Source organism: Neomonachus schauinslandi, chromosome 4, assembly GCF_002201575.2.
Source record: "Neomonachus schauinslandi chromosome 4, ASM220157v2, whole genome shotgun sequence".
NCBI classification, from domain to species: domain Eukaryota; kingdom Metazoa; phylum Chordata; class Mammalia; order Carnivora; family Phocidae; genus Neomonachus; species Neomonachus schauinslandi.
Window position 1 is genome coordinate 172,899,657 of NC_058406.1, and position 13,165 is coordinate 172,912,821.

Consider the following 13,165-nt stretch of genomic DNA (forward strand, 5'->3'; position numbering starts at 1 on the left):
TTTTATTGTATCAATAATTTTTTGAAAGCAAAAAATAGAATAAAAATTACTAAAAATTGTTTAATTCATCTTGATTTCAACCTTTTAAATAGCCATTTTATGTGTATTTTATAATACAGATAGTATATTAGAATAATAGTATGTATATATAAATTAAAAATATATGCACATACACTGAATGTCCTGTGCACGAGGAGAAAGCAGGCTAGAAGCATAGGAGGTACCTGCTTATTCATGTTTACCCATACTAGGTGCTTAATGAATGCATGCACATTCAGCTCGCCATTGGGTAATTACACTGAGTCTTGTCATTTTGTTGCCTGTGCATCCACTTATTTCCCCTGTTCCTCTCCTTGCCTCTGCAAGGAAGATTGTCCTGGTTGGGGAGCACGGAGCGGGTGCTCTTCCTCAGCACAGATGCTCTGCTGTGTCCTGACAGCCCTGAGTTGCCCTCAGTTGGAAGGTGTGGATAATTAAGTTAACGAACACTTTTCCACTGGCTGCTGAAAGCCTCATTAATCTACACACATGTTGCCACAGGCAAATTATGGCGTCAAGGGTGGAAGGATCAACAAAAATAACTTCAGAAATTCATTAACCAGACTTAGTCAAGCATGCTGTTCAGAGCTGGGAGTTCTTATCCAGCAGTGGCCAGAGGATTAGATTTTTTTTCCCAGCTACATGAAAGGGACTTCTTAAGCAGTATTTCGGAACATCTAGGTTATTGTACTGGTATTTATGACTCTAGTGGTTGATACTAATGAAATCTGTCCAAAGACTTCCATGTGGAGGGTCCTAGAAATCCTGAGTGGATGATCAGGTTTGCAAGCACACAAGAGGGAAAATATGATCATGGGATCCCATGCAGAAACCTACCCAGCTATGGCAGAAGTGGTTTGTGCTCCCAGGTAGTGATTTTCTCCCCAACCCTTCACACAGGTGTCCTTGGAGTCAGTTTGGAGCTACATGATCCTGTTAATGAATGGTGAGCAGGGGCAAGAACAGGCATCGCTCCAACGGCCCCCCTTTCTGCTATGGCAGCCTCAGAGACCACCGTTTCAGGTGGCAAAATAACAAGATGGAGGAAAACTGTTTGACCCATATTGGATTCACAGGTGTGAAGATTAAAGTACATGATAAGCCATGGAGATTTCCTACTTACTTGCTAACACAACAGCGTCTGTTGCATCCTGGTCGATATGGTAACAACTTAAGGCTAAGGGCTGTTTTTTGGAATACGGTGATTAGACGAGTTGTCTCATAATGTCCTCATGAGCAGAGGGTCTGGATTTCAGTATGGCCTTCAACGGGATCTTCTGTGGATAAGTTGGGGTCTTTTTCAGACCAGTTGGGGTCATGGGTGCTGGATGATAAAATAGTTACATGGATTCTAAGTTGCCCAAATAACCACTTACCCTAAAAGAGCTCATTAGCAGGTTAACATGAGCCTTGGGAGAGGACACGAAGAGCATAATCCCTACTTGATGTTCAACAGTTCAATCAGTGGCTTGGGCGAAGGTAGAGATCCCCTGCTTTTTAGGTTTGTGTGTTTCACAGAGAAGGGAGACACACTAAGGATCTTGACTGATAGAGTCAGAACTCAAACTCCAACAGTCTAGAACAACAAGCTTCATATGACAAGATGGGAGAAAAGAATCACCTGTGAATATGTGACGTGAGATTTGAAATACAGAATCACAGGAGAGGTGGGACGAGGTCGAAGAGCAATTTGAAAATAGCTGTGAGTGGGCCAGTAACAAGGGCTAGAGACCAATTAAGTGTCCTCTAAGCTCTAAGAATCTCTTATTCTCCAATACTCTCTCCACCTGTAGACCTATTTAGGAGGCTGGGGAGTGGGTGGAACGGGGAGAGAATTGGGACAGAACACATGGTCTGGGATTCAGTTGAAAAGTCTCCACATCCTTTAATAAATTTGAAGCCAGGTCCTTCAAAGTTGGCAAATAAAAAGGAGAATCTTCGTGAAGAATCTTCGCGACTGACCTCAGATGACATGGATTTGATCTATTAAGATGGCCAGGAGCTCCTCCTACTTACTGATGAGGTAATGCGAGACCACCAGCCCAAAGTTACTTTTGGGGATTTAGGAGATCACCTTTGTACATGGAAATTACACCAACTCAGAGGCACTGTAAACATGAAGAGGATCTGAATTCATTGGAGGTCTTGATCCTGGTTGAAGTTTTTGCTGGCTTTCCTCAGACACAGTCACTCAGTGACATTCTATCTTACACAACTACAACAATAATAAACAAGTAGGGACTTGGCCTTTTTTTCCTTAGAATTTTAAAGGTCACATTTCCCCGTTCCATGCTCATAAAGTGTTTGACACTGTGGTGGGCATGCCCCATTCAGAAGAAAGCATGCTCTTAGAAAAGGTGTAAAGAATCAGGAACCAAAGCACAGCCTCCCAGCCGTAGCTTGGGTGTGTCCCCGTCTCCCTGGGCTCCACAACCAGGGCCGGAGACTAAGTGTGTGCCCAGGTTTAAACAGGGAGCTCAGAGGTGGACAGAGAAATTCTAGTCCACAAATACAACAACCCATAACACAACCGGATGACCTCCAAAAAAATCATCAGCCTACAAAACATCAGGAAAATAAACCTCTAAGTCAGAGACAGAGTGACAGGTAATTGTCCTAATTCTTCAGTGAAATTTGGGACCACGGACTGAGTCCCCGAGAAAAATAAAAAGTCCCATTGGTTCCCTTTTTGGCTCAAATGATGGAGATGGGTGGAACAAAGGTGTTTCCCCTTTTAATGGAGATCCTTGGGAAAATTCTCAAATGAGTGGAGCCCATGGAAATGTGTTGGAATGTTCAGATGTGTTTTTCCTTCTTGGGGACCCCAGATGAGATGAGAGATCATGCCATTGCCCTGCAGCCAGGAACCATTTCCTGAAGATGGGCTGTGTCCCCGAACCAGGGGCCGATGAACACCAGACAGGGAGCCCTGGCTTAAGGCCCCTCTGTTCAGGAATCCTACTTGATATGTGTATTTCCATCAGTAGATTGAGGCAAAAGCATCCCTTTGTTTTCCAAATGAGATGAAAGAAAATTGTGATTGGATTTTTCATGGGCCCACAATTTATGCTTCAGGAAAGTGACTACATCATTACGCCATCTCTCTCCTCCATCCTTCGGCCCCGCCCCCCCCACCCTGTGCCTCTGCTGGAGCATGCCCAGTAATTCTTCTTTGTCCTCCTCTGCAAGCTGGTGCAGGCAAGCCCTATCCCCCACCCTGGGGTGGCCCAGAGTCGGGCATCTCTGGGGCTCAGGACCACACGGGCATCGAGTACCACACGGGCTGGAAACAGTGAGGGAAATACTAAGCACTACATTTGAGGGGAGGAAAGGGCATGTGACATGTGTGACTGGTATCTTTTTCTTGGTGTCCTGTTATTGTCATTTCCAAGCTTGGGAACCTTACAAAACTCCTTCACCGGGTAAAGAGAGCAGCCTGAATGGTGTGCTCACAAGCAGAGCAGTGGCTACTAACCACACCATGGAACAAGGCATTGGGATCATGCCCTTGACCTCCAGTCTTTAATGGGTTCAGTGTGATATACTTGTCGTGCTCGAGTTCCTGTTTCAGTTCTGCCACTTCCCAGCAGTAACTTTGGACATTATTGCTTTTAGCCTCGCTTTCCTAACCTGTAAAATGGGAATGTTGTCAAGGGGGGTTGTTGAGAACATTGTCTGTTGTCATACACATGAAGCACCTGGCACGGTCACTGCACGGGGTTGACACTCCCTTTCTCTTACTCCGAGCTCTGAAGACTTTTTTTATCCTGCTCAGTGAAAATGTATAGAGTTTGAAGAAAGGTAAGGCAAGTTAAGGAAGTCCAACCTTCTCCTTTTATAAATGAGGAAGCTGAGGTCAGAGCAGTTAAGCCAATTTTTTCCAATGTCATGGCACTGAGGTCTTGACTTTTTATCCAGTGATGGTTTTATGGCTTGGTGCTTCTGTTGAGATAGTGTAAACCACTCACACATGGGAGTTTGTGAGCAAGACAATTGTATAAAGTAGAAAAGACCAATCAAAAGTACTTGTCCATGTTCCAGCCTAGCTATGTGCATGCCCAGTGGTGGGAGTGATGGTGGGTTGTCAGTAAATTAATTATTGGAGATGCTTCAGAAGCATGACTTCCTGGGGATAAAAGTGGACAGGGAACCTTCTGGGTATTCTTTAGGGCTTGACAATATCTATGTATAGTGCAGAATAATTGTGAAGACACAAAGAGAATTTACTAGACAGTTGAGAGTTACACAGGAGCTTTCGTAGGAAGATGAAGCTCCTGGTTCTGTACAAATGTGTGTTAGCAGTTGAATACGGGTAATGTCTTCAAAGTAACCAATATGCTCCACCACCTGCCACCAGTGACTCTCATGTTAATCCAGTTAAGTCTGTGATGGATGGGATACTTCAGCTAATTAAGACATCCTGACTCACTGAAAGTCACCCTGGTGGACAAAGTTGCTTATACATTCCCAACGATTCCACTCTTGAGTTAGTATTACTTGGATGATGATCCAGAAGGTTTTCCAGGAGCTAAATGTGTCTCGAAGGTTGCAACTGTGAACATTTGTTCCCAGTGGGTGACCGACAGAGGGAATATGTATACATGGATGGGCAGACCTTACCAAGGGTGGGCTCTGAGGTTGTTCATTGGATCAAGGTCTCGGATGCTATATATTACATCTCCATTGGGATGGCAACTCCCACTTGAGCATGCTTTTTTACAATCCCATGCTACTGTGGGATTGTCAAGGCATGCTCTGTTGTTCCCATTTTAAATGAGGAATCTGAGGTGAAGTGTTTTGCTCAAGTTTGTGGAGTGGGTAGGCAGCTCATCTGGGACAACCAGCTGGATCTCTTGACTCCTGATACAGGCTCACTCTCATGCCCTGAGATGCCTTTCATAAATGCAGAGGCCTGAAAACACCTTGACTATTTGGATCCCATGAAGTATCCGGGCAACAGATACCAACCACTTCTTTAAGTCTGTGGCTCTGTTTTAGAACCCCACAGCCATCCAAGTAGAGCGAGTCTCTAACTAAAGCCCCAGCAATATTCATAGTAAAAGTGAAAAAACTTAACATTTTGAACTTACAGTAATACAGACTTATGGTTGAAATTCTAGTAAATACATATAAAAAAAACAAAATTCAAATCACATGTAATTCTACCACCCCAATCATCCACATACTTTTGTGGTATTTCTTTCTAAGTTTTTCTTAAGCGTAGAACTCTGTTTCCTTTTATATCTTTGTGATCATGTTTATTATTTTGTGTTCTGAAGTTTCATTTATATATGACAATCTTTTCTTCATATAATTAAATATCCTTTAATATATTTTAAATGCTTGCATAGTGTAGATGTGCCATAACCTCTTTGAATTGATTCCTGATTTTGAATATTTAGATGATTTTTAATTTTTGTTAATATAAATTACACTTTTGCAAACAATGTCACTTATAGATATCTTCATATAATTTTATAGAAATCTTTCTATAACTGTCTTATTACTTGCTTTGGACGCATTTCTGAAACGAGCATTTTGAAGACTCTTTATACATCTTCCTGGAGTAAGTTTTGAACCTCGTCCAGAGCTCCTGAGCTATCCCGCCCTTCATCTTGTTCCCTGGACGTGATGCCTGCCATGCTGTGGGCCTCCTTAAAGGTCACGAGCTTTGTCAGTCTGGGTCACAACTCTCTCAGCCAAATCCGCCCTATTCTCCGGACCCTGCTGACTTTATCTTCCCTCTCCGGTGGGGAACTGGATGGGAAGGGGAAATCGGACTCCTGGAAAACCCCTCTGCCCATTAATCCAGTAGCACTTTATGCTACACTCACAGCAAGGCCGGCCCTTGTCGTGCTCTCCAGAAACACTGTCCCGTTCCCACCCCATGGACAGCAACGGGAAACCTCCTGCACCCTCATGCATCTCCGTCCAGGGCCAACACCCGATCTGTGGGGAGGCACTACCTGTCTTCTAGAGTCATTATTTTCCTTCTTGCCCCAGCTCCTTGTTTGCTCAACAGGCGCTTCACAGCTCAGCCACTTAATAGCCCTTTCTATCAGTTTCCCCATCTGCAGCATGGGGACTGTGATTCCGGGCGGACAGGGTGGTGTGGTGAGCATTAATGAATGTCTTGAGGCACGTCGAGATCTGTAGATATGCACGGAGTGCTAATGAGGCTGCTCTTGGGCAATCTGCTTTGTTTCCCACAGAGGAGGGATCAGTTCCTAATCCCTGGGCAGACCGTGTCTCCAGGCTGCTTCCCCATGAACCCAAACAGTGGATTCCCAGGCAGATTTTTCCTAGTGCTATGCAAGCTCTCAGCTTAACTGGAAAACTCGAAATTCCATCGGAAGCAACTCCAAAATAATGCCTCAGTGTCTGCCCACTGGGTAGGGCCACTTGGCACCTTCCAGAGTAATGTTTGCCTGAGCAGAGAATGTACTCAGCCCAGGATCCTCAGATGACGTTAGATGGTTCACAGGTGAACTTTCAAGAACGTCTCCCAGTCGTGCCCATATGTTGGTGGGTATTTTCTCTTTGTAGCGAGGGATACGTTGAAAAAAAAAAATCAGTCATCATAAGAATAACTACATGTGATAAGTGCTTAGGATGTGCCAGGCACCGTGGTAGGTGCTTTACCGGAAGTCAAATGGTTCGTCACGACAATGGCCTTGGGATGTCGCTACTCATGACTCGCTTTGGACACGCAGCGTCTGGAGACAGAGACTTTAAATAGCCTGTCTAAACTTACACAGCCGGGAAGCAGCAGAGGTGGGATCACAATCAGGCAGTTTTGACTCTGGGGCCCACGCTCCTGTTCACCGCCTGTCTGATTTCCTTTCAATACATTTGCGTTTAAGGTATTCATGTGAAATTTGTGTTAAAAATAGATTTATTTAGAGTTATGAAAGCGTGTTGGTGGGAATAAAAATGATGAATAAAAAAAGTAAGCCAAAAATAGTGACATGGCAGGAGGGGTTGATGGACACTGATGATGAAATCAGGTGACTGCAGGGGCAGTGGCCCCCAGCGGGGGGTCTGGTGACCCCCTCTGTTGGCATGCCCTGTAAGCTGGTTAAAAAATCCAGATTTACTGAATCAGAATCTCTATGGGTGGGGTCCAAGAATCTCTATTTCTAACCAAGTCCTCAGAGCATTCTTATAGATCATGACGTGTTCCGATGTATCCCCCACACCCCACATCCCTACTCAGCAACAACTATAACCACCAAGGCTTGATGTCTGATTGTCCCACTGGGCTGTCACTCTTTTGGCCTAATATCAGGGAGAGCCATAGGTGAAGGGAGAGAGAGCTACCGTATAGGAAGCATCTATAGTGCTTGGACCTGTGCTGGGTCGGTACCTAATTTTCACAGCTTGCAGTGGGGTATAAATATGTTCATTTTCCAGTTAAGGAAACTACAGCCAACTGAGGTCAAGTGACTCGGTAAGTGGTGGGGCCAGGAGTCAGGCCTGGGAGCATGGGGTTTTTCAGCTCTGCCTTTTCCAGCCTATCAGTCCACTGAGGACAGACCTTTAGGGTCAGCGCAGCCCACAGACCAGCTGGAAGATGCCAAGTCAAGAAAATGAGCTTGTATTTGGATAACTGCGCTAATTGGTATATCCAGCACTCAGTGCTGGAGTTTAAAGTCAAAAAGAGGGAACATCTAAGTCAAGGAAATGTGTCTGCTCCTAGGTGTACCCAGTGTTAGGTGAGAGGCTGGTGGCTACAGGAGAGAGGAGAGTAGATGCCACTTATTAGCTGTCGGTTTTGACAAGTTACTCAAATCTCTAAAACCCATTGTCCTTGCGGGGACCACAATAGATCCAAACTCGGATGGTTATATTCAGCATGAAATAGGCTAGTGAATGTGGAGTGTCTGATACTCAGTGAATGGTCACCTGTTGGAGAACCAGGCTGTGAATTCTGAGAGACCGGACAGCAGCAACCACAGCCAAGGTCAGCCCTGGACAGCACTACCAGAAGGTTGCCGCTGGTTCTGTGGACAGCTCCTCTGACTTCACGCCACTGCTGGGCTCTCGACACCACTACATTCTTGAAAAAGACTAAATCCTTCCTGCATCTTCCTTCCAGCACCTTCGTTCCAGATGGACGGACTGTCTCTTAGGTCTTTACCAATGTCCAGATTCAAGGGACAGATGAAGTATTATCTCTCTTTATGGGCTTCCAAGTGTGAGGTGACTATGGGAAGTCCTAATCCCATGGAATTCTCCTCAAAAGGCAGGGAAGGCAGAGTTGATTGTTGGGAAGGAGGGAGGGAGGGAAGGAATGAGGGAGAGAGAGAGAGATCCCCTGCATTTCATAAAACTCATAAAGTCCTTTCTTGTTGTCTAAATTTGCATAATGGAATTGAGGGCGAAGACTGGTAGGAAGTGGCCAAGCCACCTCATAGTGAAGCTCTGGGTGTAGAGTGCCCAAGGGACTAGATATATTAATTTACTTGTTTATTTGTCCCTTTACTTACTGAGCATATATTGAGTTCACCATGTTTGGGGCTCTAGTGCTAGCCTCCAGGAACATGATGGTGAATATGTCAAGGTTCTTGTCCTGAAGAAGGTCTCAGACTAGAGACATTCAAACAAGGAATCCTAAGAGGCAGGAGCAGGATTGAAGAGAAGGGAGAGCCTGACTCTGAGAACCAGGACAGGAATTGACAGATGATGCTTTTGGCCTGAAACTCCAGGGGGTGAGGTGACCTGCTCAAGTTCTACTAGTCAATCATTGACCAGGGACTTGGGCTGAAGTCTTCACGCTCATGTTCTGATGCCTTTTTTTTCACTCTGGGTGCAGCTAGCTCTATGCAAGGTGGAGGGGCAGACAGTAGCTTAGAGCAAGGGGTGGGGTCTGGGAAGCTTTGGGGTCCTGCCTATTCCACTTGCTAGCTAGGTGATCTTCATTGGTCTAGAGTCATGTAATTTCAAGACTTACTCTTCCATCTATACAATGTGGGTGATATGACTTCCTTCCCAGGATTACTGTGAAGACGAATGGACCGCAAACTTAAAGAACGAAAGTGCCCTTGACAATGGTAGACATTTGGAGTGCTTAATAAATGGCAGCTACATAGAAAGAAGCTGAGATAGGGTGATTGCCTTCAAGGAACTCACTCTCTGGAAGGTGATAGGGTGGGGGTAGGATGGAAGAGTGGAATGTAGCCGGGTGTGAGAGAGAAGAAATAAGCACAAATCTCTTCATTGGATCGGCTATAAGTAGGATCAGAATTTGGAGAAGAGAGAGCAGAGCATGGCCATAAGTCAAAGGCTTTCTGGAAGGATCAGTGGAGTGGCCAGGGTGCTGCTTTTGTTCTATAATCAGACTCCCTATCTGAAATCCATCCCCCTTAGTAGATCTGTGTTCTTGGGCGAGGAAGTTATTTAATTTCATTAAGCCTCCATCTCTTTTGCTGTAAAATGGGTGTAACAGTAGTATCTACTTACTTGGTCGTTCTGAGAATTAAATGAGCTAATCCGCATAAAGTGCTTAGTGTAATGCCTGGCACTTAGTAATCATGCCATGAATATTATCCCTGTTGAACTGAGTCTTGAACCATGAATATACAAAACTTACCTCATCATGGTTGTTGTAAGGATTAAGTGAGGCAATTTATGTTAGGCTGGTACACAGCAGGCATTCCTTACGTGCCCTCGCTCTCAAGGGTAAGGGCAATGCCTCCTAGTTCTTTGTATCTCACATGACCCCTAACACAAGTGTCTGGCCCGAGGTTAGTTTGAATCCAAGGAGTTCGGCTGGGAAGTTGACAACACGTCCAGGGACTAAAGGGAGGCCATGCTAAGTCTGGGAAATGGCATGACTGAGAGCAAATCCGTGGAAAATCGTCCGCATCCCCAAGGAACTGAAGAGTCCCCTTCGAAGTTTAGGTCGGTTAAGTCCCCTTTGTCTCCCCCTGGCGGCCATCCGAAGCACGCACAGCGCACTTCTCAGGGAAGGGAGTCAGGGCTGAAAGAAGTGACCACCAGCCCCACATGAAGACGCCCAGAAGCTGTGCTTTGACTGTGATTCAGCCCTGCAGGGTGATTCATGACCTGTCTCGACGGCGCTGACTGGCTCTTGGTGACATTTCCCAAGGAATAACAAACAGTCCCATAAGAACCAGCCCCGAAACTAAAGAAAACTTGTTATTTAATCTCTTCTCACTTTATCCACCCAGATCCTTTGGGGCTCTGCCCTTTGACCTCCTCCTTCAGGAACTAGAGTGTCGGATATTCTCCTCTTTCCTGTGTCCCTTTGGGCCATTAATCATCACGATGACAATATTTTCGATGCTTGTTCGAAACTGAGGTTTGACCTAATTGTACCAAACCAAGGCTTGTTTGTACCAAGTCAGTGCACCCCCCCCCCCCGCTTTCCTGAGGAGGAGGTGTCCATTCCTGACCCCAAACACCCCAGTTTTGCATAGCATGTATGAGAAAGAGACTCACTCACTTGTGGCAGGCGGGGTTCTAAACGCTCTGAACATTTAGCTCATTCAATCCTTCCCACAACCCTATAGGTTTGTCTATTTTGAGCCCAATATTTCAGATGAGGAAACTGAGGCACAGTGAGGCATGGGACTTGCCAGAGGTGACACAGCTAGAATTCAGCAGAGCCAGCTTTCAAACCCAAGGGATCTGGCTGCTGTGCCATCCGCCTCCCGGTGACAAATCTTGGCCTGTTGTCCAGTATCACTGGGTTTTTGAGGCTCGAAGGCCTTGACTCTCCAACCCGGGATTAGCTGGCATAGAACAGCTTCTCACAGTTTCCCAGCCATAAAATCACGGAGGGAAATGGTTTTCAGAGCACCTCATTGGGTGCCACCTGCAGAGCTGCCAGTGCGGCCGGTCTGGGGGGCGGGGGTGCTCGGGAATCCGCACGGTGCACAGTGGTGATCTGTGTCCCCCAGGTTTGGGGACCACGTCTTTTAGTTACCTGTTCTTAGATCTTTGACGAATCGCTTTTAGCTTCCCCACGTCTTTGCTTCCTTGTCTGCCGAATGAGGACGGGAACCCCAACCCCACAACACTGTGTGTTGTGATTCCTGCTAGGCAACCAGCACAGTGCCTGATACACAGCACACGTTTCTTTTTCTTTTTTTTTTTATTGTTATGTTAATCCCCATACATTACATCATTAGTTTTAGATGTAGTGTTCCATGATTCATTGTTTGTGCATAACACCCCGTGCTCCATGCAGAATGTGCCCTCCTCAATACCCATCACCAGGCTAACCCATCCTCCCACTCCCCTCCCCTCTAGAACCCTCAGTTTGTTTTTCAGAGTCCATCGTCTCTCATGGTTCGTCTACCCCTCCGATTTCCCCCGCTTCATTCTTCCCCTCCCGCTACCTTCTTCTTCTCCTTTTTTTCTTAACATATATTGCATTATTTGTTTCAGAGGTACAGATCTGAGATTCAACAGTCTTGCACGATTCACAGTGTTTACCAGAGCACATACCCTCCCCAGTGTCTATCACCCAGTCACCCCATCCCTCCCACCCCACCCCCCACTCCAGCAACCCTCAGTTTGTTTCCTGCAATTAAGAATTCCTCATATCAGTGAGATCATATGATACATGTCTTTCTCTGTTTGACTTATTTCGCTCAACATAATACCCTCCAGTTCCATCCACGTCGTTGCAAATGGCAAGATCTCATTCCTTTTGATGACAGCACACGTTTCTTAAATGAACTTGCCCTTGAAGGTAAGGGCCACGCTTCCCATTTCTTTGCATCTCTGTGGCCCCCAGCACAGGGTGGTGTCGGCTGGACAGCTGACAGTGAGTCTCTTTCTCATACATGCTATGCAAAACTGGGGTGTTTGGGGTCAGGAATGGACACCTCCTCCTCAGGAAAGCGGGGGGGGGGTGCACTGACTTGGTACAAACAAGCCTTGGTTTGGTACAATTAGGTCAAACCTCAGTTTCTCATCCGAGCAGGTGAATGAGACGTGGATAAACATGCCTTCCAGCAGGATTGCTGGGAGAATCCTCACGGAGGATTTTACGTGCGGCAGGCACATTTTGTTCTTCCAAACAGCATCCTTATTACCTAGACCATTTCTACGTGGGGTCTGAGCCTAGTTCCAGCCGGGCCAGGGGCTGAGTGTGTAAGCAGGTCCAAGAAGACGGGAGTTGTGTCCTGATTTTCTAGAAGGCATCTCCTAGGGGGGCAGGGCAGGGATGGCTCTCAGAGACCCCAAAGCTGGGTCCAAATACTCTACAGAAGGGGATGCTTCAGTTCTGATGTAGAAGAAAAGGGAGGAACATTTGGTGAGGCGCTGTGAACATTCCACTTGACTCTGGGGTTGACATAGCTGTGGGATTGAGATTCTCCATTCTGATGGGGCAGGCCAGGAGGCAGCGAGCCTGGCCTTCGTGTGGTCTCTAAAAATGGAATTAATAACGCTCACTTCTCTTTTGCTTGACCCACATCTCCCTCCTCCTGCTTTGAGCACTCTGATATTTTTTCACTTTCTATCTGTAAAGGCTGTCTGTCTCATTACTCACCAGCAAGGACTCCAAATGCAGAAGCTGCCCTCGTGAAAAACCACTGGGGAGCCCACAGCCATCCTACGTCATGCTCTGAGTCACCTTGGAAAGTGAAACCCGGGCTTGCCGCTCTGTCTTGAAGGCTGGCGGGGTTCTCCTGGGGTGACGGCTCCCCCCAGGTCTTGCTCTGTGGTTTGCAGCAGCTGGGTCCTGCTGGGTCCCCACACTGGGTTTCAACCCACACCTTCTTGCCTCTGCACTTTGGGCTTTGCCTGGGATACTTTCTCCACTCTTCTTTTTCTGGATAACTCTCATCTACCCATTGAGATCAAGCTCAAAATCTCCTTTATGAAAACTTCCCTGATTCTCCTTTAGCTTCCTACTGGAGAGGCCATATATCTCTACTCTTATGTTTTGGGAACACCTCAAACATTCCTGTTATAGCACAGACCCCGCAGGTGTGCTCTCAGTTGTTCTCAGACCATCAGCCACTTGAGGGTAGGGACCACATCTTAGCTCCCCTGTAGTCCCAGCACCTGGACCCTGGTAGGTGTTATGGGAATATAGTTTGCATGAATTATTCATGATATGGTTGATGACTATCATGGCTCCTTCCAT